The sequence below is a fragment of the Onychomys torridus genome, chromosome 10 (genome assembly GCF_903995425.1).
Source record: "Onychomys torridus chromosome 10, mOncTor1.1, whole genome shotgun sequence".
In the NCBI taxonomy this organism is placed as follows: Eukaryota; Metazoa; Chordata; class Mammalia; order Rodentia; family Cricetidae; genus Onychomys; species Onychomys torridus.
This window is the reverse complement of record NC_050452.1, coordinates 4,856,053-4,883,183: the sequence shown is the minus strand read 5'-3', so window position 1 is coordinate 4,883,183 and position 27,131 is coordinate 4,856,053. Positions and strand designations below refer to the sequence as shown.

At 38.5% G+C, this 27,131-nt stretch overlaps 1 protein-coding gene across 2 annotated transcripts in view; it reads right to left on the bottom strand.

Moving 5' to 3' along the window:
- Positions 1-27,131, bottom strand: part of Vrk2 (VRK serine/threonine kinase 2) — a 139,366-nt gene that overhangs the window by 32,141 nt on the left and 80,094 nt on the right. The window lies entirely within an intron of this gene.

Here is a 27,131-nt window from a genome sequence, read left to right as displayed (position 1 = left end):
AGAAATAAAGAGCCAACCCCCAAATCCTCATCAACTGCTTGTGCTTAAGAAAGGAGGTTCAAGGGATGTCTTTCGGACTTTCACAGTGGCCCAGCTCATCGCCACCGCCATCCCTGGAAGCCACTCTGACTTTGAGCAGGTTCTCCAAGCAGAAACACGGACTGTCAGAATCAGGTAGTAATTGACAAGGGACATTTTCCTCAGCTTACTTTGTAGAGGGGAGTAGCTTTAAGGATATAGTATACCCTATGTACTATGGAGAACTGTTTTGAACACATATTTCTGTGTCACGGACATGGATAACCATTCCACAGGTCTCAAATACATTCTACCATACCCACCATGCCTCACAAATGAGAGCAGTTTTAGCTTAAGAACATACAGCTTCATATATATTTCTTTAAAATTTAGGGATTTACACAATGTTTCAAAATGTAACTTCATGGCAGGAGGATATCATAACCTGGATTTAAAAATGTAAAATCGGGTTGGGGATTTAGCTCAGTGGTACAGCGCTTGCCTAGCAAGCGCAAGGCCCTGGGTTCGATCCTCAGCTCAAAAAAAAAAAAAATGTAAAATCTATTGGAAGAAAATTTAGTATTTTGATGTTAGTTTCCTAAATGTTTCATTGTAGGATATCTCAAATAGAAGATATTTGTACTTTCTAAATACAAGACCCACAATTTTCTTCAGCTGGACAACATAAATTTGCTAAATGATCTGAAACATGTATTTCCCAAGTTTTTTATCTCTCTCCTTCAGCTAAGTAATTGATCTCTAGGCCCTGAGTGGCTGAGTGCTTCAGAACAGATGAGCAATCAGGTCTTGCTTTCATTGTCTCATGCACTCTTGCCTTTGTTTTTCCAAGAACTAAGTACTAAATATACTTCATTTGCAAAAGTAGATTCCTGAAAGATGCAATACTGATGATTCAGCAAACAGCTTTATTTTAATACACCAGAGAAATTTGCAATTTTTACAAAATATCAAGAAGCTTTTCACATACAACATTAGCTCAACAAATAAGATCCAAGCCTTTTAGGAGTAGACACCATGCACTATGCCGTGCTGTCATTGACCCAAGACACAAAGAAATCTTGCAGGTAGGTCATGATGCCCATTCTATTTATATGGCCCTTGAAGCCAAACAATTCATAGAAAGAGAGCCAGAATCCTAGAGCAGTTCTTAGCATTATCTCTTACAAAGTTACGTTAGGTTGATAAGGGACACTTCATTCAAGATGACTGTAACAGGGAAGGCATCTAAAGAGAAGACTAGGAAGAGAGAGGCCAAAGTAAGGACCACAGGCCAAAGTGCTTAGGCCTCTTAAACTATTACCCTAAACAGAGACTTCCAAATTTCACAAGGAGGTAACTTCCTGGTCCTCAAAAAAGACAACCAAAGCACTCCAGGACAAGAAAGACACTGAATCTCAAAGAAGGGGAAGGATTAAGAGTTTCACTTTCCTGTACACAAGAAAAGGGAAGTAAGGAGATAACTGTCATGAAGACTCTCCAGCCATTCTGGTCATCACTGAGCTCTGAGCCACACGAGTATGCTCAGAATGTGAAGGGTACAGGGTTAGCCCTGAATATAAAGATGGAAGGTAACAGTTCAGTGGAAAAGATACATTAACCAAATTTTAGTCAATGAGTATTTCAGACCTAAGTGATCTAAATCATGCAGGGTCATAGCCTCAAGCATCACAGACATCAGAAATGCTTCTGGAGTCTTTACATAGTTATGGGAAGGAACCAAGTTATCATGAACATAAGGCATTGAACATAAAACACTCAGCAAAATGGGAAGTCTCTATCCCTAAACCCTATCTTCACCTGTGCCTTTTAAAACTCATCCCTGTTTGGAATTTTATCAATTAGTTTAGCTTGCCATTCAAAATATCTACATATTTCTAAAACTTTTATGAGTATGAACAGTGATTGAGGGAAAGATGGTGCACTCTTCACTGAGGGGATGGTGGTGAGCTAGCCTCTGAGGGGAAGGTGGTGAGCTAGCCTCTGAGGGGAGATTGTACACTAGCTACTGAGGGGGAGATCGTGTACTCTTCACTGAGGGGGAGATGGTGTGCTAACCACTAAGTGGCAAGCTCATCAATAAATTAATTAATTAATTTATTAATTTGAAAAAACAGCCAAAAAAAAAAGTTCTTTCTCCTGTAAGGAATGCAGAAAGTTGAAAGCCTCTTAAAGATCCCAACTAGTCACTTGGGCTCTTCAGGCATTTGTCAACCAAACCCCAGCCACACTAGTTCTGGCAGTCTCCACCCATGAATAACCAAGGAGAAGGCCATAGTACTGTCATTTCCACCCAGCCTGCACCTCCTCTGATGGGCAGTCTTCACTTTGGAGCATCATATCTGGATACAACCTGCTCAGTTGTGGTGCCACTCCTTCCATACACATCACATGACATGGCACTCAGAAAGCATTCTATCCATTTTGCTTGTTCCCTTTTATCTTTTAATCAGCATCACATTTCACACCATCCATAAACTTCTTGAAGTCCTAATTTTATCTCAGCATCTGCCTTCCTGAGAGCCTGATTTCACAGAAGATCAGTAAATCACAGCTTTGATGAATGAATAAAATCAAGTTCTCCTTTAGCATAGCCATAAACCACAGCTAATTTTCCGAAATAGAGTAGGCCGAGTAGGCCATCTCAAAGCTCAGCTTGCTTTGTTACCTGAGTGGCTGAGTAGGTCCCACACACCAGTCTCCGGCTCTATGCTATTAAGGCTTCACCTCTGGGCTCCTTTGCCACCTGGTGCTCTCAGACAAACTTCTCTAGTTTTCCAGTTTGTTGTGTAGAATCACGGGTGATTAAAGAACTCCTGTGATGATTTTCCTGCAGCAACCTGTGCAGGAAGAGCTCTGTGTGGTAATTTTTTATTTGTACAACCCAATAAGTTTATCTGAGGATCAGAGGGAAAAGCCTGCCACTATACAAAACATAGAAGTCAGGCAATGCAATGGAAGCAGATGCCTTTAATCCTATCATTCCAGAGGCAGGGATCTGTCTGGATCTCTATGAGTTCAAGGCCACAACACTGGGAACAGAGCCAGATGTGGTGGCACACACCTTAAATTCCAACATTAGTTAACTACAGAGGTCTGGAGTTCTGCACAGACAGACAGGAAGTGACAGAGCTGGACAGGAAGAAGACGTGATGTAGCTGGATGGAGAAAGCAAATGATATAGCAGAACAGAAAGGCATATAGGTGTGGAATTACAGGAAGTAGGTCTCTTTGGAAGCTGAGGAGTTGGTGAGGTGAGGCTGGCTTGTGGCTTTTCCTATTTCTCTGATTTCTGAGGTCTTCATCCCAATATCTGGCTCTGTGTTTTTGTTTTTTTATTTAATAAGACCTGTTAAGATTTGTGTTATAATTGGCACTCTAGCAATTGTGGCAAGAATTCACTAAAAAGCCACTTGTGGCCTTGCAACCCGCCCCCGCCCCCCAGCTCAGAACAGAGTTGCATGAGGCTGGATCTCCACCCCACATGGGCTGGAGTCTCTTTGGCTTTTTCTCTCCTGGTGGGTTGTGGGCTCTCTCTGGATTCCCATCTTGGACTTCTACCATACTAGATAGCTGCTTTGAAATCCTCTCAGACTTCTATTATTCTATGCACTCAACAGACTTGGTAAATCAATTAAGATATCTTAAAGAGAGAAATTAATTAAGAGAAATTTTTTCCCACATTAAAGAATGAGAAACATTTTTACAATGGAAGGAATTTGGTATCTGTTTGATAACACATTAGGCAGTCTGAAATGGAACAATTAAATGAGAGGATAATTAATATTGATAGGATTTACATAATGTCAATTATGAATATTATTTGTTTCATCATTTTCATTTTAGCATTAAAAAGGTTGCCCAATTTGAATGCCAAGATAAAAGCTTTAGAAAAGCTTGTTAAAAAGAATTATAGAGAAATTCAGACCCAGACAGAAAAATTTAAAGTTGAACCTATCTCAGAATTCATTTATACAGTTATAGAGAAACAGCCTCAGGTTACCAGACAGCAAACATTAATCTACCCAGTAATCTTACATGAACTGCAAAATGCTCAAGGGTGTGTACAAGCTAACTGGACTCCAATGGAAATGTTAGATTTGAGGAGTTTTAAAGAAGCTATAGTATCATATGGTATGCATTCTGCATTTGTAAAGCAGATGTTAAACTTAAGGTCAACTTATAATAGAATCATCCCTCAGGACTGGAAAGAGTTGGTTATAGCTGTCCTAGAGACTGGACCACAACTACAATGGAAAAAGTGGATCAAAGGGGAGGCTAAAATGATTTTTAAAAAAATGATGTAGGACTAGAAGTGTGGAAATTTCCCAGGATCAGCTTCTTGGAGAAGACAATTACACTGATATACAAAGAAAATATTTATATGATAACCAAACCCTAATTCTATGCCACATGGCAGCTATGAATGCATGGGGCAGAGTTGGGGAAGCAGGGAAGAAAATTGATTCATTTACAAAAGTTATACAGGGCCCAAAAGAAACCTTCACAGATTTCTTACAAAGGCTGTCTTCAACAGTAAATAGAATGGTACCAAATTCAGAAGCTAAGCAGATAATAATTGAATCTTTAGGTTTGGAGAATGTTAATGCAGCATGCAAAACAGTAATTATGCTGTTAAAGGCACAATCAGCACCCTTCGAGGATTGGATCAGGGACATAATTAATATTGAGTCTTATGACCATGATGATATGTGGATAGGAGAGCTGATTTCAAGAGCTTGAAGAAAAGTAATGTCAGATGTTTTAGTTGTGGTAGACAAGGTCACCTAAAAAGGGACTATAAACAGGGCATTCCTAGAAACAATGTTTCTTCAATAAACTATGGCAACAGAATGCCCCTCCCTTCAGGATTATGCAGAAGATGTGGTAAAGGTAAACAATGGAATAATGAATGTGGATCAACAAGAGACAGACAAGGTAATCTTTTGCCTCTGCTGTCAGGAAACTCACTGAGGGGCATCTCAAAGGCCCCCACAGCAAATTCAGTTCATTCCTATCCTGCCATCTTAGAAGAAACCCTTTCTCAGAGCAATTATAAAAACCAAATGCCTATTGTAAAAACAAACAAACAAACAAACAAACAAACAAACAAAAAACATACTGCTCAGGGTGATAGAACAGCTGTAGCAGAGAGGACAAAAAATTCAGGAGAAACCATAAAGTGAATTTTTTGGCAAACTTCTATAAATGAACATGGACTATAAATGAACATGGACTATAATTAAAAATATGAATAAATGATGTTCTCTTGGAAGGTCTTGTAGACACAGATGCAGATGTCACAATAATTATACCAGAATTTTGGCATCCAAATTGGCTGCTTCAGGAGGTTCAATTCAGCTGTTAGGGATTGGAACATTATCTCAGTGAAACAGAGTGAAAATGGGTCAAATGTATAGGGCCAGAAGCACAAAGAGGAAAATTAAAGCCATATTTGGCTAATATAGCTATGAATCTATGAAGACATGATTTGTTACAGCCATGGAATACCCAGATTAACATTCCTCCAACCTCAGAAACAAACCATAACTAACACATGTTTCTGAGAAAAATATTAGAAGGTATTATAAAGAACACTCACCAGCCATCTAGATTGTAAAAGAACAGGGCAGAACAGCTGCTGATCTTTCAAATACATCAGCAGCTCTACCTTTAAAATGGTTAACAGACAATGAGCAATGGCCTTTAACAAAGGAGAAACTACAAGCCTCAGAACAGCTGGTACAAGAGCTCAGTATATTGAAGAATCAAGTAGCCCTTGGAATTCTTCTGTAATTGTTATTAAAAAGAAATCTGGTAAGTGGAAAATGGTAACAGATTTAAGAGCAATTAACAAGGTCATTCAGTCAATGGGCTCTCTACAATATGGAATTCCTTTGCCTACTCTGTTACCTAAAGGATGGTTTCTTATAATTATCGATTTAACAGACTATTTCTTCTCAATATCCTTACAAGAAAAAGACAGAGAAAGAATTGTCTTCATAGTTCCTACTTATAATAATTCTCAGAAAGTTAAAACATTTCAATGGAGGGTTCAACCACAGGGAATGTTAAATAGCCCAAACCTGTGCCAATATTTTGAAGGACAGCCATTGGAAATAATACAAAAACAACTTCCTAAATCTATAATTTATCATTACATGGACAATATTTTACTAGCTGATTCAAATACAGATAGTTTAGAAAGAATGTTTGAATGAGTAAAAAAAATGTTGACTTGTTGGGGATTACAAATTGCTCCTGAAAAGATACAAAGAGGGGATTCTATTAATTATTTAGTACATAAAATATGTCTATGAAAAATTAGACCCCAAAAGGTGCAAAGTTAGGGGAGATTAATTATGGACTCTTAGTGTCTTTCAAAGACTATTCAGAGATATTTCCCTTCTATAAACAGTTGTTGGGGTAAAAAATGATGAACTGAGTAATTTGTTCAAAAACTTAGAAGGTGACAAGGACTTGAATAGTCCAAGAGAATTACCAGCTTCAGCTGGGAGAGAATTGGCCTTGGAGGAAAAGAAAGTACAGAAAGGACATGTGGATCCAAAGCTTGATTGCATTCTGGTTATGTTACCCTCTAAGCATTCTCCTATAGGAATTTTAATGCAGAGGGAAGATATTATATTGGAATGGACATTTCTACCAAATAAACAGAGTAAAAAATAATGATATGGAAAAGATCTCTGAGTTGATTTTAAAAGGAAAAATTGAGAGTTTGTCAATTAGCAGGAATAGACCCAGCAGAAATTGTAGTATCTTTAACTAAGGGTGGCATTGACAAATTATGGGCAAAAAGTGAATCTTGGCAAAGAGCTTGTAGTAATTTTTTGGGAGACATTAGCAGCAAATATCCCAAAAGTGATAGAATTCAACATATAAAGAGAGCTAAAAGGATCCTGCCTCACATTGTACAGGAAACACCAATATCTGGAGCCCCTAGATTTTATATAGATGCAAACAAACAAGGAAAGGCAGGTTATAAATCAGAAAATTTAAATAAAGTGGTTCAAAGTCCTTATAATTTGGTTCAAAAATCAGAACTGTATGTGATTCTGATGGAATTAATAGATTTTTCAGAAGCTCTCAACATAGTTACTGACTATCAGTATGCCGAAAGAGTGGTTTTACATATTGGGGCTGCAGAATTATCCCTGATGCATCAGAATCAACTTTGTTATTTATTCAGTTACAAGATATAATCAGGAATAGGAAGCATACTTTATATATAACTCACATCCAATCCCATATGGGTCTACCAGGCCCTCTAGCACAAGGTAATGACGAGATCGATAAACTATTGGATAGGAAATGTGCTGGAGGCCTCAGAATCATAAAAAACATCATGTCAAAAGTAAAGGTTTAAAAAGGATTTTTCCATAACCTGGCAACAAACCAAGAAATTGTAAGGAAATGTCCTACTTGTTCTTTTAACAATCAGACTCTACTACCAGTAGGGTGTAACTCAAAGGTTACTCAGAGAAATGAAATCTGGCAGATGGATGTGTTTCATTTTGTAGAATTTGGAAATTTGTAATACGTACTCCACACTATTGATACTTATTCAGGGTTTCAAAGGGTAATGCTCTGAGTTCTGAAAAAGCTGATTTAGTAATCACACATTTCCTAGAAGTTATGGTCATCATGGGTATATCTGCACAAATTAAAACTGACAATGCTCCAGCATATGTCTCTATTAAAATGAAACAGTGTTTTGCTTATTACAAGATAAAGTATATTACAGGTATATCACATAATCCTATAGGCCAAGCAGTTATAGAAAGATCCAACAGAACTCAAAAGGACATGATAAATAAACAGAAAGGGGTAACAAAAACCCCCAGAAATAGACTGCACAATGCTCTATTAACTTTGAATTTTCTCAATGCTAATGAGAAAGGAACAACAACTGCAGAGAGACACTGGATAATAGAAAAAAAACTACAGAATTAAATCAGCCTATATACTTTAAAGATGTGCTGACCTCAGAACTGAAACCAGGGTATGTGTTACGTTGGGGGACGAGGTTTTGCTTTTGTTTCCACAGCAGAAGAAAAGCTATGGATACCATCAAAATTGATAAGGTTCAATCTGAATAAGAGAGACCTCTTAATTAGAAGAGGTGATAGTTCATCAACCAGCATGACCATCTAATTTAAATTAACTTATACTACTAACAAATGCTTTTCATTTAATCAGATATAACTTGCCAAAAGGGAACCTCCTCAAATTTAGGGTTGGGAAAGGGTTTTTGTTTTTGTCTTTCAGGAGGATGAAGACTAAGGAATCTGAAGAGTATTGGACAAATGAGACATCTGGAGAAAAAGGACAAATCATCCAGAAAAAAACGTCCTAAGAAAAAGAGCAAATTGGCCTATTGTTATATTACATAAAATTTTCATAAGTCTTCCTACATGATTGTTTCTGCTGTTTTCTACAGACACTTAACATAAATGGTCTTTTTGTAGTCTCAGTTCAACTAAAAATTAAAGCTGACTTTGGAGTTGGAAAATGGCTCTTTCCTTCTCTAAACGCAAGCATGTTGTTAAAAGAAATACAAAATCTCTGTATCATGTCAGAAGATCCATTTGATATAGGAAAGAAGAAAATCAAAATTAGGGGACTATTCTATTGCCACTAATCTCACAATTAATTCTTTGGTTCTATTTTAATTCTTTAAAATTTTTCTTAAGGTATGAATTTTATATCAAAATTTATAAGATTAATATACATATATTTTAAACTTTTTTTATGATATTAATGGTCATATAGCATACTAACTAACTCTAGGAAAAAGGCCTTATCTAGCTGCCTGAACATGTTTTCATGTTTGAGTCTCTATCAGTTTTCTGCAGGGAATCATGACCATGCCTAACAGCAAATTTGAAGTCTCCAAAAAGATGACCCCACAATGACAATTCCATATGGATAATAATACCACTGAACTGACAAACACCACCCAAAGATCAGCTTTGGACTACAAACTGCTAGGGACAATTTCTGAGATGGCTAGCTGAGATGATCCAACCTCACAAACTATTCAAGGGAGGACTTGAGAAAAACCCTACACTTTTGCATTATTCAGAGACTGGACAACAAATGATACAACAACCTCTCCCAGGACATGACAATTAGTCCCATTTTTTTTCTTTTCAGGATTCCCTAAAGATGGTTTTGCCTGCAGTCAGCAGAAATGAATTTTAAGAACAGAATGCCCACATTCCCAAGAGGTGGGGTGGGTGGTGTTTAGTCTTTCAATGGGTTTTGGATAATTGTCATTGTTTAGGATAGTTACAATTTGTTATTGTTAATGGTCAGGAAAAAAGCTAAACAATAGAGATTAGATTTAAGGTTCTTGTTTGAAAAAAGTTCAAAAAGAAAATAAAGGATAGAGATAAGAGGTAGATTATTGAATCTACTCTGAAGAGAAAGAAGAGTATATAGATATAATATAGATAAAAAGGTAGATTATTGAATCTACTTTTAAAAGAGCAACTACTAGTTTTAAATACTTTACATTGGATTGTATTTTTGTATATTGTATACAAATTATGTATACTGCTACAAATTTGAAATTGATTTGTATAGATATGATACAATAAAAGGTAGATTATTGAATCTACTTTTAGAAAGCAACTACTAGTTTTAAATACTTTACATTGGATTGGATTTTTGTATATTGTATATAAATTATATATATTGATACAAATGTGAGATACATTTTGTTAGAAAGTACTGTACATATATTTCTAATCTTTTTCAAGGTAATGTGCCTATAAATTTCATTTATCAATGTAATGCAATTTGCTAACCCTTGAAAGTTATTATTACCAACTATTAGGATATAAAGAAATGAATGTTAGTAGTTAAAACATTATAAACAAACTTGTAGTCATATTAGGTATGTTTCCAAGGTCAAGCAGAGATATATTTTAGATAGACAAGTCATTGTCAAACCCTTCAGAGATCTACAGAATATGGCACTTAAAATATTTTAATAACATAGGGTTTTTTTTTTTTTATGACTATGAGACATGTCTGCTCCTGGCAGCACCAATCTATTTCAGAGAAGATATGAGTATTGAAGAATCTCCACATGGAGTTAACATTCACTGTGGCAAAAGTTAACCACTAGGCAAGTTAGTGTCCTCTAATCAACTGCTGACAGTATGCTGTCCAAAATGGACAAGCAGGACACGAGAACCTTGCCAAGACAAAGTGCAGCTTTGGCAACAGGCATCCCCTGAGGCCAAGGCAATATGACTCCATCGCTGAAGTGCCTTCACAATATGGAAAAAGTACAATGCCCTTCCTTTGAAGGCAGCTGAACAGGCAGTAGCTGGAGCAGTTATTCTTGGCAGAGTAAGTAGCCTGATAAAGTCTGGCCTCTCAATGGTAGACTGGCAGTTAATAAAGGAGATGAAGCCACCCATGAGCTAAGAAGAATGGGAAGCCAAATTCCCAAAACACCAGCAATTTCCATAATTTAAAACCCTGAATCCTGGTACATGAAATACTTGCACCAAATGTGGGATCAAACTGTAGGCCTTGTGTACATCCTACTTCATAAATGAGTCTGTCAGATATGCTAAGCCTGTAGGCCAAAGATAATGCCCCAAAATTGCAGAGAAACCTCTGGTGACTGTTCAGAAAGCTGGCTGTTTCTGTCGTAACTCACATATTTTGGAAGTCGCTACCTTCTTGGGTCTCTGAGGGAGTTGAAGATTAGATAGTTATAGTATTTTTCCATGTTAAAAAATTTCAGAAAAGAATCTCACTAAGAGGTGTAAAGTGTATAAATTTGAAAGATATCATAAGATAGTTTTCTGTTGGTAATACAAGATACGATAGAAAATGAATTAGGTACATTTTGGACTCACCAAAATGGGATAGATAATGGAGTATTTTCGCTGAATTTGTCAAATGCAAATGGACTAGACATTGTTGATGTATGTATTGCTTATATATATTATATGTAGTTATTGTACTTATTGTATGTAGTTTTTTCTTAGTTACAATTTTTTAAATTTTTTATTAGACAAAAAAGGAGAAATGTGGTGATATTTTATTTGTGCAATCCAATAAAGTTTATCTGAGGATCAGAGGAAAAATCCAGCCACTATATTTAAATATGGAAGTCAGGCAATGGTAGCAGATGCCTTTAATCCTATCATTCTGGAGGCAGGGGTCTGTCTGAATCTCTATGAGTTCAAGGCCACACTGAGAACAGAGCCAGATGTGGTGGCACACACCTAAACTCCAACATTAGTTAACCACAGAGGTCTGGAGGTCTGTACAGACAGACAGGAAGTGACAGAGCTGGGCAGGAAGACGTGATGTAGCTGGATGGAGAAAGCAAATGACATAGCAGAACAGAAAGGCATATAGGTGTGGAATTACAGGAAGTAGGTCTCTTTGGAAGCTGAGGAGTTGGTGAGGTGAGGTTGGCTTGTAGTTTTTCCTATTCCTCTGATCTCTCAGGTCTTCACCCCAATATTGGGCTCTGTGTTTTTTATTTAATAAGACCATTTATCAATTTGTCTACAGGTCTCTATGCTCTTCTCCACTCCAGCAAAGTCTAAATCCACATCCATTCTTCCCAGTAAATCCCACCCTGATGTGGTAGATCCCTTAAACCACAAGGCAATTTATTAGGGTTCACCTACATCCATGTGGATTTGCTATTTTAACAAATGTAGAAAAACATTTATCTTTTCTTGGTATTTAAAAGTTGGATAGTCCAGGGGAGGAGGCAGCACAAACTGGACACACTTCGTGTTCTTCTCTGTAGCTTGCTGCTTAGCTTGACATGGCAGCACACAGACAAAATGATCCAAATGATTTTCAATAGATCAGGGGTCAAATAAGTTATTGGGGGTCATAAACTTAAAAGGAAAATGCTTATTTATTGGGTCCTTGCTAAGAGAGACTAGCATTGCACTGGTCAAATCATTCAAACTTTCCTAAAAGGAAGTCATTTTAAGGCCATTTTGGAGAATTAGAAAATGGGATGGATGAAGTGTTTTGTGAAAAATAAACTTCCAGTAGCTGGTGATCTGAACTTCCATCCATCTGACCAGAAGCTGAGCTCTTCCACTGGCTGCACACAGAAGGGAGAGGGCAGGGGCACATCTATAGGTCTGCAGACACTTCGTCTGATGACTGTTAGCATTCAGACTCACTTCTTGGAATCCTGGCCTGGCAAGCAGATAACACCCTGGCCTGCCCAATCCTGACATCATCTGAGGTAGAGCCTACTTGGAGAGAAAACTCCTCCTCCTCCTCTCTCTTTTTCTCTGTATTCCCAGGAGTTATGCACTTCCTCTCTCTGTGTGTGTTTCTCTCTCTCCCCCTCTCCTTCTCTCTCTCTCTTTCTCCTTCCCTCTATTGCTTCTCCCCCAGCCCCAAATACACTCTCCATGTGGACATGTGTCTGCATGGTGTGAGTGACTTTCCACCACTCCATGCCACAGCCCGGCTTTCAACTCTGCATGGCATGTCTCCCTTACCCACTGGGGCACCTTAGCCCAATCAGTCACAGCCTCCCTCGCACCATATCATAACATTGGTGCTGCATCATTCAGCAGGTTACCCCCTGGCGTTCTCTCCTACCCACTGTCAGACTGAGAAACGCTGGGACCTGTAACTTCCAACTGGAGGCTCATTGAGACCCTTCATCCTATCGGTAAGTCCTTCTCTTCTGGCCATTTTCCACAAGTGAGGATTTGTGTCGCAACCATGGTTTCTCACCTTTTCAGCCCTAATCTGGGCCTCAAGGGCCCAGAGGCCTATCCTCTTCCTCCCTCCCAGGCTCTTGGGCATCAGCAACACCACATGCTGGCAATATGGCCAACTTGCCAGCTCATTTTATAGATTAAAAAAAAAAAAATCATGCCTTACTTTTCCTAAAGCTACTAGGTCTCTTAACATAAATAGATTATTTAAATGGTTCAGACTACTTTCCTCTTCTTTGATATTGTTATATTAAGATTTTAAACTTTCAGATTTTAACATTAATAGAGTTCTGATGCAGTTTGGGTCACAAGCTCAGGATTTTGGATTTTCTTTGGTTGTCTTCTTAATATAAAATTACAGGTATGAGTCTACTGCTGTTTCTCAGATACCCATTACCTGCTTTTATGTTCTTTTATAAAATAAAAATTCATATAAGCTTCAAAGGATCAAAAGAAATCATAAAACTTAGATCCATTTCACAGAGGTCAAAAGAACTCCAGATAAATGAGTTTTTCACACCTGTCTATTCCTGAGGATGGTATTTTTCTCTCTCCTAATCTCCACTTCCCAGTTACTAAGACCATGAGCCTAAAAATTCCAAATAAGTTCATAAATTTTAACTCCTGTCTCTAGTCTATGTCTGTTTCAGTGGGCTTCCATCTGGCTGACTGACACATCCAAGCATTAGCTACTGACTTCAAGCTGTGAGTCATGGATGTACTGAAAGCTGAGGTGGACCAGGCCAGCCAGTTTCCAGCTGGACCAAATCAGATGCTTCTGATTAATACCCCTTCACCTAAATTCCCTCCTTATCCTTTGGCTAGCCTTTCAGCCTCCCTGGGCTCTTAAGACCTGCACCCTGTTTTAGCTTGAAGCAGTTATAGAAGAGAATGTGTCGCCCTGAGCTCCCTGCTCCCAAACAGGCTAAATGGCTAAGTTAAAGGTAAACCCCCTGGCATAGGGACAAAATGGCTACCTAATACTCATTGATATACCCGGAAACTGGACCCAAAATTGTCAATTTATTAACTAAAATGGTTCTGCAATAAGACACTTGACCTTCTTTATGCAGAAACAAAGAAGTATTATATGACCTTAAGAAATTATTTCTATATGAGTCTTTCAGGATTATAAAAGGTTGTACTCAAAGGTGGTATCAGAACTACAGGGCCTTACAAATGGTAACAGATACAGATGTTACTACCAATGGCTAAAATGTCTCTCCTCACTCAAGGTCTATTCAGGATTAAGAATGTATGCCTCCTTGTCCTTGTTAATTTTGTTAAGCTGTAACTAATTGGGAAAGCTACATGTCCAGATTTAATTTATATATGCTCTCAAAATTAAACCTAAATTACATCTGATTTTGTTCCCCTGACCTCATCATGATGCAGTCATCTTTTACTGGGGTTTATTTACTAAGGTTAAAAAAAAAAAAATACATTTAGTCCAAATGACTTCTCAGTCAATTTTATCTCCTTCTAGAGTAAAGAAACAACAAGCCTCAAATATCTTAGATTGGTATGAAATGTATCTGTTCAGATTAACAAAAGCTAACTCAGAGATTTACACCTATGTCTTTGCTAAGTGTTCAACACAAAACTTCTAGAGAATTTAAATAAATAACAGCATATGTTTGATAAATAAGATACTTAATAAACAAGATATATATACTATGATGGAGTTGCTGATCCCCTAGAGGGTCCTCTTCTCAGAGCTGGGCCACACACAACTCACAAGCCCCTTTTCTCTTGTTCCCATTCGGCCCTGGATCTTTCCCTTGTCACTCTTCTTTGCCTTCTCAGGAGACAGTGAGTCTTAGACCTATGAAAGGTGCTAACATATTGGAGACTTAGGGAATACTAGTTGATAGTCATTCATACCTAATAGACAGACCGTCTTCAAATACTCAGAGATCTGCAGACTATGGCATTTAAAATGTTTAATTAAAAAGCTTTTTGTGGGGCTGGAGAGATGGCTCAGCCGTTAAAGGCTAGGCTCACAACCAAAATATAAAAAGCTTTTTGTGGTAGAGAGACATGCTGGCTCCTGGCAGCACCTTTATGTCCTCCCACGAAGATGGACAGGCACAGAAGGGCCTCCACCCAGGACTTGCCCCAGAGTGGCAGCACCAGCCACTGAGACGGGCACAGAAGAACCTCACCTGCTGCCAGGGCCTTCTTCAGACCACGGACAAGAGGACTCTGGGAACCCATTGCCTCACTTTTGTCTAGACAAAATAGGCTGGTCCTTCCCACAAGTTCTGCCCCACAACTGTTGGATCTTCTGAGGCCTGGCAGCTAAAAACTGATATTGTTACCCTGAGACCTCTGCCCTTGATGACCATGGAGAACCTGGGGGTGGCTGTCTAGGAAGCCAGTAGGTAAGTCCTCATCACTTTCAACTGCTAACTCAGGTAAAATTTATCCTTCTCAGATCTCTGAGTCCATCTGACAACCAGGCTTTGCTTCAGCTGCCTTCTCGGTTCTCTGTGTAAAATTCACAGGCCTCATTCTCTCAGTATGCATAACACCGCTCTCAGTATCTCCTAGTGAATTAGATAAAAAGAAGCAGCTTTAAGGTTTATTTATATGAAGACAGGAAAGCTGTCTCACTTGTGCTCACTAACTTATCTTTCTCAGACCTGACGATGTTCGCCAGTTTTAACAGCTCTCTCCCCAACTCCAAGGCTTCTGTGGACTTTACTGGTTCCAGCTTTTAGAGACAGGCTAGCACTGGAGAAAGTAGGGAAGACTCTCTCCTCCTTCTTTACTCATCCAACCACTTCCATTCAGTAAATTACCTCTGGTTATAGACTGAAAGATGTGTTTCATTGGGCTGAAACCAGGCCCTAAAAGTTGTTCATACCTTTGAACCTTTTGCTATGACACCAAGTGGTAAATCTGTTCCAGTTGTTCTACACACTTAAGGGTTCCTGCATAGGTCCACCCCTCCTGCCAGACTTGTGCCAAGACCAACCATCAGGGGCTCTTCAGATATACCCCCAGCCCCTGCACCAGCTCTAAGGATGCCAACCACCAACCACCAACCACCAACCACCAACCACCAACCGAGGCTACCAACCAGGCAAATACTGGCAGGTTGATTTCCCCACATCTCCACTCATAAAAAGGCTCTGTATCTCTTAACTCTTACTGACACCTTTACAGGATGGATGCACTTCCCACCTCCAGAGAAGCAGTTTTGATGGCTCCTGTGCTCCTGATGTGGCATGCATTCCCCCAAGCTCCTAGTGCATCACTGCTACCAGCACTCCAATCAAAAGGATATATCTGCTCTTGTGTCTCACTCATTCACCCCTGCCTCTCTGTACAACCAGGGCACTCTTCCATTCCATTCTTTCTGGCAGTTATCACTTTGGCATGGCTAGACCTGCTCATAGGGCTGATGATAACAATCTGGTTTTTTTCTCCTAGCAACCTGCCTTCTCAGCTCCCTCAAGGAACAGAGGCCTGAGGACTCCATGACAACAGCTAACTGAATGCTTCTTCACTCACACCTCCTGCTGTGCATGACTCTGGCCCCATTTCATCTCAACTCAGCAGGAAGCAGTCTCAAGAATTTGGTGCCCTTATCCCCCTACTTGCTATCCACAACTCACCTTTTTATAATAATTAAAAAAGGAGGAATATTAGCATTCAGACTCACTTCTTGGAATCCTGGTCAATAAGCAGACACCCTAGCCCACCCAGTCCTGATGTGATCTTAGTAAAGCCCACTTGAAGAGAGAACTCCTCCTCCTCCCCTCTCTTTTCCTCTGTATTCATATGAGGTGTGTTCTCCCTCTCTCTCTCTCTCCTTCCCTCCCTCCCTCCCTCCCTCCCTCCCTCCCTCCTTTCTCCTTCCCTCCATTCCTTCACCACATGGACATGTGGTGTCTTCATGGTGTGAGTGACTTTCCACTGCTCCATGCTGCAGCCCGGCCACCACTTCTGCATGGCATGTCTCCATCCCCTGTACCCGGATATCCCCATCTCTTCATTTCAGCTTCCTTTTATGCATGTCTTTCTCTAGAGTCTTCTCTTCTTTATAAGGCTACAAATCACACTGGAATTGGGCCCTCTCTAATGGCGTTATATTACTTTGATCCCTATTTTCAAATGAGGTCTCACTCACATGTATTAGGGATGGAACATCACCTGTTTAAGATGGGATACATTTAATCCAAAGCAATTCCTACTGTTTCTCTTTGCCAACATACTGACAGAAAAAAATATGCACAGGGCCAATGAGATGGTTCAATGACTTAAGATACTTGCTGCCAAGCTTGATGATCTGAGTTTGCTCCCCAGGACCCACATGATTGAAGGAGAGAAACAACTCCCACAAGCTGTCCTCTGACCTCCACATGCATGTTGTGACACATGCCCCCCACCAAAATAAATGAACAAATATATAACTGTAATAAAATTTTTAAAGAAAGAAAATGCTTATTATTGCTATGAGAAATAGTTAAAAGTCTTGGGTACAATAGCTAGATCTCTCCCAATAGGGATTTAAGAAAAATACAATTAAATTTAATCAACATACTCCATTATATTAAAACCAGCTATATGAGTCTGAAGATCCATATGTTCTTGAACATTACAGAATACATTCAGTTTTGCATTGTTTAGTTATCATTTATTTATTGAAAGCTCAATATAACCCCTGCCTTATGCCACCTGTTGGAAGTCTATCCATCAATGGAACACATTCCTGGTTTGCCTGTTTACGAGACTAGAAATTTGATGTCCTATTGCAAATGTCTAGTTATAGGCCAGCAGTTTCTGAAATGAAACTTGTAGATTGGTTAGTGAGTTTCACCAGTACTGTGACCACACAGCTGATAGAACAACTTCCAGGAGGAGAGAAGAACTGGGCTCACAGTTTCAGGGGGTCCATCTATGGTTGCATGAACAGAAGAGCAAGGTGGAGGACACTGTTCACTGCATGGTGAGAAAAAGTGAGAGCAAACAAGTAACAGCCATGTGTAACTTCATGGACAAGCCCTGTCTCTCTGTGCGATCTGCTCTGTCCAGCCAACACCCCTCCAAATAGCACTCTAAGCAGTACCATGAGGGGACCAGCTGCTCAAAACACAAGCCTCTTCCAACCATATTAAAACCATAATAATAGCTGCTTGCCAGATTCATTCAAAGACTTTGAGTCATAAAAGGGACCAAAAGAGACCACATAAGCTACTCAATACCTAGAAGGGGAAGTTGTATGAAAAGAAAAAGAAACCTGTATGTAGTGCAACTACAATAAATATGATCACATTTCCATGTTCCATGAACTTCAGAAAAAAAGCAACAACAGAAACTGTATCTGATACCAGGGAATTGTCATCAATGCAATGCAATGATGATAATATGGTGAATGGTTTTTGTTTTGTGAAGACATATGTATATGTAAATATCTGTGTGAAATGCCACAGTACCTGTAATTTACTTTTAATATACTTCTGCCAAAAAACAAATAAAGAAAAATTTTAAAACATTACTTTCAAAATCAATATGTATGTGAAGTTCTCTATTTGTCAGTATCCTTTAAATTCTTCACAATAAAGTTGAAAAATATGTACCTTAAAGTTAAATACAGACACTTGGACTTCTAATTTTAAGTTATTATGTTCTCACTGTCAATATCTCCCACTCATCATTACTCTTCAAAATTAATAAGATACTAATAGGTCATATTAAGAGTACTACCATTTCTGTACTTTCAAATGTATATTTTAATATGGCTCTAATTTTATTTTATAGGAGGCATTTTAATATGTAATGGTGAGACTAATATTGAAGAGTAGGAACACTAGTAAGCCGGCCATGCATTTGATTACTTAAACGATTTTAAAATATTTCAGTAAATAAAAACAGGTTCAAATAACCAGTAGTGTGAACACGTTATAAAAGTGAAATGTAAATTAAATTTGGGGCTGGTTTTGATTTCATTTGACAAATCAGACTAAAAAATTCCAAAGTAGATTTAAGAAAATCTAAATATACAGCAAGAAGGCAATGTGACAAATACTTTTAAGAATAACATTCCCTGTCCTGTCTAACACTCATATCCTGGCATGTTGCATCCCTTGGGAGGGTCATCTTCTCTGATTCAGTAGAAAGCTTTGAATGGAAACACATGTATCACAATAGGCAAGGAGTTTCATAACCTTCCTAAGTTTCACAGTACTGCTGTACTAAATGAGGCAACAATACTGCATCATAACTGGCCTCATGCCTTGGCTAGTCAATAAAGTATTTCTTGAAGAGTTATAAGAAATACAAACACAGGTGCTATGAGAAATGAAGAGAATGAACAGTAGAGCTACCCATAAACCAGTTTAGCTCCCAGTTTAGGAAGGAAAATAATACAACACCAGCAAGAGTTGAGTGCTCTCGAGGTTAACACACACTTGGAGCTAAAGGAAATCAATCATGATAAGCATCCATCAAAGTCAGCAGGGAAGCCTCCAGGTACACAAGGATATACCAGGCACATGAAAAAAATACACCCCTCATCAACAAAAGGTAGAAACAAACAGTGCACTGGTGTCAGTTAAGTTATCGAACCCCACTGTGGTACTGGAAGATGCAGCAGGATGGATATTGCTCAAAACCACCATGAAGCATCACTTCAAGTAAGGACAGTGTGAGTAAATGCAATAAAACTGTCCTATTCTTTTCTAAACACTAGGTCTCAACCTGCATCTGTCTAGGTTCTGAGGACCAACCAAGCAACCCTGTCCCATTTCACCACCAGTAAGGTTTCATAGATATCTTTAAAGCAGCTTTGATTTCCAGGAAGTACAGACATACAATCCTATTTTACTAAGAACATGATGTAATGCCTATAACATAATAAATATTCAGAACACTGGCTAAAACTTACTGACTGTCCTTTCTGAAAATGTCTCTTCTCTCAGTATAGTTTCTCAATACAACCTATTTTAAAATAACATAATTTAGGTACTACTTAACTAAGTCAGTACAAAAGAAAAATCATATTTCCGGTACTGAATATGATATTACCAGAAGCATTTCTTAGTGTGTTTTCCTAATAGAAATAATTTCTTAAAGCTTTCATGTTTAAATGAAGATAGAAAATCCCAGATTTTCTTTGACATGCAGAGAAGGAAAACACCACCACAGTACTGTCGAGAAATTCATAAAGCAAAGTCCAAACTAATATTTTAAGTTCTTCTAAACTGATCTTAAGTGCTGACAAAAGTCTTCAAAGTTCTAAGTATGTTAAGTGCTGACAAAAGTCTTCAAAGTTCTAAGTATGTAGGAGAATGCTGTCACCATAAGTATGAACAGCACACTAGGGTAGCAACAGCAGCCACTCACACATATCCAGGAAAACTCTGACACAGAAGTGAGCATCCGGTGTCATCTACGAGATGTCACGTTGAGAACTAACGTGCGGATGAGTGAAATGAGAGCATACAAATAACATACTTTCTCAATAGTGAATGCCCCTGAAACACAAGGAAATAGTGGGCACAGAATGGGCAAAGGGGCCAGAGCCCATGTGCTGTGAACACACAGTGCACAGAACTGAATGGGAAGGACAAACAACTCCTGTGCCACTGGCCAGACAGGCTTCCAGCTGTCCTTTCCAACACAAAAGTGAAGAGAAAATGAAACAGAGAGGAGATAACTACTGTACTAAAAAAAAATTAAGCCACAACACAGACTACTATATAAATTTGAAAAACTATACTAATAAACACTAGAAAACTACTAAAACAGTTAAAAAAATATTAGTAAGACTACAGAAAATGGCACAACTAAAAGAACCTAAACAACTATTCCCATTGGAACAAAATAAGGATTTAAACATAATTTCTCACAGAAAAGCAGCAAAATGAGATGGTGTCACCCCCTAGGGCTAGATGGTTCTTGTCTAAAACAAACAGCTGTAAAACAGGAAATGAAACAAAATGTCCAAATTATTTGTATGAAGTAAGTACAATATGAGCCAGACACCTTATGTAACATCAAACAACATGACAGACCACCACCACTTATGAGTTCAGCACAAAGGAAACACCTAAAATATTAATAGACACACACAACCATGTTGATATCATGGCACAAAAACAGAACATTTATCACTGAAAAGTACAATGGTCTCAATATGAGAACCTCGATAATACACTACACTATGTTATTACATCTAAGAGAAACAGATGATCTGTTCCATTGACCCTAAACAAACCTTGAAAGAGTTTAGTGCCAATTTCATTAAAATAAGCTATTCAAGAAAGTAATAAATAAATAAAAAATGTATTCATGACAGGAAATCAGTAGCCACCCCTATCGGGATCCTAGAAGAATTTCCTACCAGTCAACATACAGCCACCACACTCTCTTAAAAGACAGAGAAAATAGAATCCAAGGAACAAAACACTCACCCAGATTAAGAACAGATATCAGCACCTAGAATTACAATCTTCCAATCCCAGATGCTTAGATACCAGCATTAAAAAAAAAATAACAATGTCTCCACTATAGCCCAGCTACCCTACCTTTGATTATTCCAACATAGTTAAAGCATAAGAAAAAGACATTTAAAAAGTCTTTATGAATATGATAGAGGTCCTTAGAGAGGATATGAATAAATCATTTGAAGAAATCTATGAAAATAAAACCAACAGTGGAAGGGAATGAATAAACCATCCAAGACCTGAACATGGAAATAAAAGTCAATAGAGAAAATTCAAACCAAGGGAAATCTGAAAACAAAATAGAAACTCAAACAAGAACCACAAAGGCAAGCTATACCAACAAAATGAAAGAGATAAAAGAGAGAATCTCAGGCACTGAAGACACAATACAAGAAATGGACAAATTGGTCAAAGAAAGTGTTACATCTGAAAAACACCTAGCAAAAAATATCCAAGAAATCCAGGATGTTATGAAAAGAAATAAATCTAAGAATAAATTAACAGAAAGAGAAGAAACACAGGTCAAAGACAAAGAAATATTTTCAACAAAATCACAGAAGAAAATTTTCCTTACCTAAAGAGTGCTTATCAAGGTACAAGAAGCTTACAGAACACCAAATAGACTGGACCAGAAAATAAAGTCCTCTCATTATATAATAATCAAACTATAAAACACACAGAACAAATAATATATATATTAAAAGCTGCAAGGTAAAAAAAAAGCATAACATATAAAGGCAGACCTATTAGAATTACACCTGACTTCTCGATGTAGATTCCAAAAGCCAGAAGGTCCTGGACAAATGTTCCACAAACTCTAGGAGACCCCAAATGCCAGCTCAGACTACTATACCCAGGCAAACTTTCAATTACCATAGATGGAGAAAATGAGACATTACATGATAAAACAAAATTTAAGCAATATTTACCTACAAATCCAGCCTTGCAGAAGTTGCTAGAAAGATAACTCCAACCTAGAGATTAACTACATCTACGAAAACACAAGGAATAAATAACCACAAACAGCAAACCCAAAAGAGGGAAAACACACACACACAACAACAACAAAAACAAATTAACAGGAATCAACAATCATTGGTCATTGACATCTCTCAACATCAATGCTCTAAATCACCAGTAAAAAGACACAGACTAAGAAAATGGATGTAAAATCATGATCCATCCTGCTACATTCAACAGACAAAACGTACCATCAAGGACAGACATCTTTTCAGGGTAAAAAGAGCAAATGAAATAAGAAGCAAGCTAGTGTAGCCATTTTAATATCTAACATACACTTCAAACCAAAACTAATCAAAAAATAGGGAAGGATACTACACACTCATCAAAGGGAAAAAATCCAAGATGACACTGCAATAATTAATATCCATACACCAAACCAAGGGCACCCAAATTATAAACAAAACAATACTACTACAGCTTAAATCACATATTGACCTTTACATGTTCATACTGGGAGACTTCAGTACCTCATTCTTACCAATAGAGAGGTCATCTCCCAGCCCCCCCAAAAAAAAATCAGTAAAAAAAACAAAAACAAAAATCAAAAAAAAACCCCACAAAAAACAGTACCCCTCCTATATCCTATATACAATTAACAAACAGATTGAGAAAGAAACTGGGGAAACAACACCTTTTACAATACACTAAAATAACACACAATATCCTGAGGCAACTCTAACCAAACTAGAAAAAGACTTGCATGATAAAAACTTCAGGGCACTGAAGAAAAAAATTGAAGATTATATCAAAAGATGGAGGGACCTCCTATACTCATGGATCCATAGGATTAACATAGTAAAGATGGCCATCCTACCAAAAGTAACCTATAGATTCAATGCAAATTCCCAACACAATTCTTCACAGATCTTGAAAGGACAACTTTCAATTTTATATGGAAACACACATACACACACACACACACACACACACACACACACACACACACATACACACACACGCTTAAAAAAAAACCCCAAAGACAAACAAATGAAAACAGGATAGCTTAAACAATCTTGAATAATAAAAGAACTGCTAGAGGTATTACTATCCCTGATTTCAAATTGCACAACAAAGATTATAGTGTGAAGGCAATACAGACTCCATCTTAGGGAAGGGCCACCATCTTAGACCACCTGCTGTACTTCAGGAAGTATCTCAGGAATGTGCCATGATAATATGCTCCTGCATACATTCTGGATGAGGTTTATGGCCCTTGAAGATACCCATATAACCCTGCTGAGCAGCCCAGATAATCCTGCCTCAGCAAAGTGTGGTTCCCTGCCAAAAGTCCAACCCAATAGTTTCAAATGTGGTTTCACACTGAAAGTCTAGACTAATAATTTCAAAAAATCACCTTCCCCCATATCCTTTCTAACCAATCCCAAAATGCCAAAGCATGTAATTCCCGGCTTGTGGTTTTGCCCTATAAAAATTCTCTACCCCTGGGCCCACCACCACATTTCCCTCCATCTGCCTGGCAGTGGCCCAGGTTTGAACCTGACAGTAAAAAGGATGCTTATGTGCTTGCATTGGAAACCTGCTTTTTAGTAGTCTCTGGGAGTTTCGAGACACAGTTACAACATTAGTAATAAAAACAACATTGTTTTGGCACAAAAACAGGTATGTTGATCAATGGAATCAAATTGAAGACCCAGACATAAATCCACACACCTATGGCTACCTGATTTTTGATAAAAAAAAAAAAAAAAAAAAAAGACAGAAATACACACTAGAAAAAAGACAGCATCTTCAACAAATGGTGCTGGTAAACTAGATGTCTGTGTTTAGAACGATCCAAATAGATCCATACATATCACCCTGCACAAAAACACAACTCCAAATGGATCAAACATAAAAAGAGATAGACTTAATCAGAGAAGAGAAAACGGGGAAATGACCTTCTGAACAGAACACCAATAGTACAGGCTCTAAGGTCAACAATTACTAAACAAGAGCTCATGAAACTGAGAAACTTTGTGTGGCAAAAGACACTTTCATTCAGACCAACTACCCATCTGATAGAGGGCTAATATCCAAAATAAACCAAGAACTCAAGGAACTAGATATCAAGAAAACAACACAATGAAAAAATGGAGTACAGATCTAAACAGAAAGTTCTCAAAAGAGGAAACACAAATGACTGAGAAACAATTAAAGACATGTTCAAATAAAACTATTGGAATTTCATCTTACACCTGTCAGAATGGCTAAGATCAAGAAAACAAGTGACAGCTCATGCTGGCAAGGACATGGAGTAAGAGAAATACTCATCCCTTGCTGGTGGGAGTGTAAACGTGTACAGGCACTGTGGAAAACAACATGGCAGTTTCTCAGGAAGATGGAAATTGTTCTACCTCAAGATCCAGCTATACCACTTGTCTTGGTGAAGAGACACCATGACCATAGCAACTCTTAAAAAAGAAAGCATTTAAATGGGCCTTACTTACAGTTTCAAAGGTTTAGTCTATTGTCATCATGACAAGAAGCATGGCAGCAAACAAGTAGGCGAGGTGTTGGATAAGTAGCTGAGAGTTCTACATCTGGGTTCACAGGCAGCAGAAAGAGAGAGATACTGGGCCTGGCTTGGGCTTTTGAAACCTCAAAGCCAATAGGGTGTGGTGGTGTATGCATTTAATTCCAACATTAGGGAGGCAGAGGCAGGCTGCTTTTTGAGTTTGACGCCAACCTGGTCTGCAGAGAGAGTTCTAGGCCAGTGCTACAAAGAGAAACCCTGTCTCAAAAAACCAAAACAAGAAAACTTCAAAGTCCACCTCCAATGACACACTTCCTTCAACAGGGCCACACCTCCTGCCCCTTTCAAATAGTGCCACTTTCTGAAGTCCAAGCATTCAAATCTGTGAGCCTATGGGCCATTCTCATACAAGCCACCACACCACTCTTGGAAATAATACACAAAGTAGACTTCATTCCACCACAAAGAAACTTGCTCAGCCGTGTTTATTGCTCTATTCATAATAGCAAGAAATCAGAAACAACCTACATGTCCCACAACAAAAGAATGGATAAACAAAAAGTGGTACATGTACACAATGGAGTATTACACAGCCATGAGGAAAAATGACATTATGAAATTTATAGGCAAATGGATGGAACTAGAAAAAAATCATCCTGAGTGAGGTAACCAGATCTAGAAAAGCAAATGTGGTATGTATATGCTTATATGCACATATTAGCTGTTAAGTCAATGATAACCAAGCTACAATCCATAGAACCACAGAGGGAAGGTATAGAGTAAAAGACTAGAGGGTACAGATAGATCTCCTTAGGAAATAGATAATTCTATCTATTAGAGATAGAATAATTATGGACGGATCGGGGATAGAATGGGAGGATCAAGTGGGAAGGGGTGACAGGGTTAAGGGACAAAATATGGGAGAAACAGCTAAAGTTAAAGGAGATCTGAGGTATAGTATGGAAACCTAACACAGTAGAAGCTTCCTAAAATATATGCATATATCAAGGTAAGCTAAATGAAATCAACAAAAAAATGGAGGAGACAGGGTCCCAGCTGGCCATCTCTTGTCACCAAATGAGGCTTCCAGTATTGGAACTGGGTTATAGCTAATTGAGTTGTTGGCCAAAGGGGTTCCATTTGAATGCCAAAACAACCCAGACTGTTGCCAAAACAACAGGTTGCTCTCTCTCCACAAACTGATCCTAAGGCCCATTGCTGGAGACAGCAGCTAACACAACTCAAAGAACACAGGGAGTTCAAGTTGGTGCCTACACAGAGCCTTCACTTTATGTGAGTTCATAATGCTCCCATGAACTCACAGAGACTGAAACAGCATTCACAGGGCCTGCACAGGTCTGCCCCAGGTCCTCTGCAAGTATATTATGGTTTCCAGTTTAGAGTTTTTATGGGACTCCTGAGTGCAAATGAGTGGATCCATGATTCTTGTGCTTTCTCTTGGGCTCCTTTCCTTCTGTTTGTCTTGTCCAACTCCAATGTAATAGTTTTTGTTTTATCTTATTATATGTTATTTTTATTATTGTCTGTCTTAGGGTTTCTATTGCTATGAAGAGACAGCATGACCACAGCAATGCTTATAGAAAAAAACATTTAATTGGGTGGCTTACAGTTCATAGGTACAGTCCATTATCATCATGGTGGGACATGGCAAAGTCATGGTGCTGGAGAGATACCTATGAGTCCTACATCTTGATCGGCAGGCAATAGGAAATGAACTTAGACATGTGTCTTGAGGATATATGAGACCTCAAAGCCTGCCTCCAAGTGACACACTTCCTCCAACAAAGCCACAGCTCCTAATAGTGCCACTCCCTTTGAGGGCCATTTTCTTTCAAACTATCACATTATCACTTAGAAGCCTGTTCTTTTCTAATGAGAGACTGTAGTAGAATATTTTAAGGCATGTTGCATTTGTTTATGTTTCATTTGTTTAACTCTGTGAAGCTGTGTTACTGTGCCTGTGTAAAACACCTGATGGTCTAATAAAGAACTGTCCAATAGCAAGGCAGGAGAAAGGATAGGCGGGGCTGGCAGGCAGAGAGGACATAGAGAAGTAGAGAACTGGGAGGAGAGACCTGAGATCTAGCAACCAGAGGAGAAGAAGGACTCAGGAGCCAGCCAGCCAGCTACATAACCAGCAAGCCATGGAGTAAGAATAAGATTTATGGAAGTAAAAGAAGGGGAAAACCTAGAGGCAAAAGGTAGTAGAGATAATTTAAGTTAAAGAAAGCTGGCAAGAAACTAAGCCAAGCTACGGCGGGGTATGTACAATTAAGAATAAGCCTCCATGTGTGTGAATTTACTTGGGAGCTGCGTTGCGGGCCCCCCAAAAGAGAAAAGAGCAAAATCAACCAACAACAGGAGACAGAA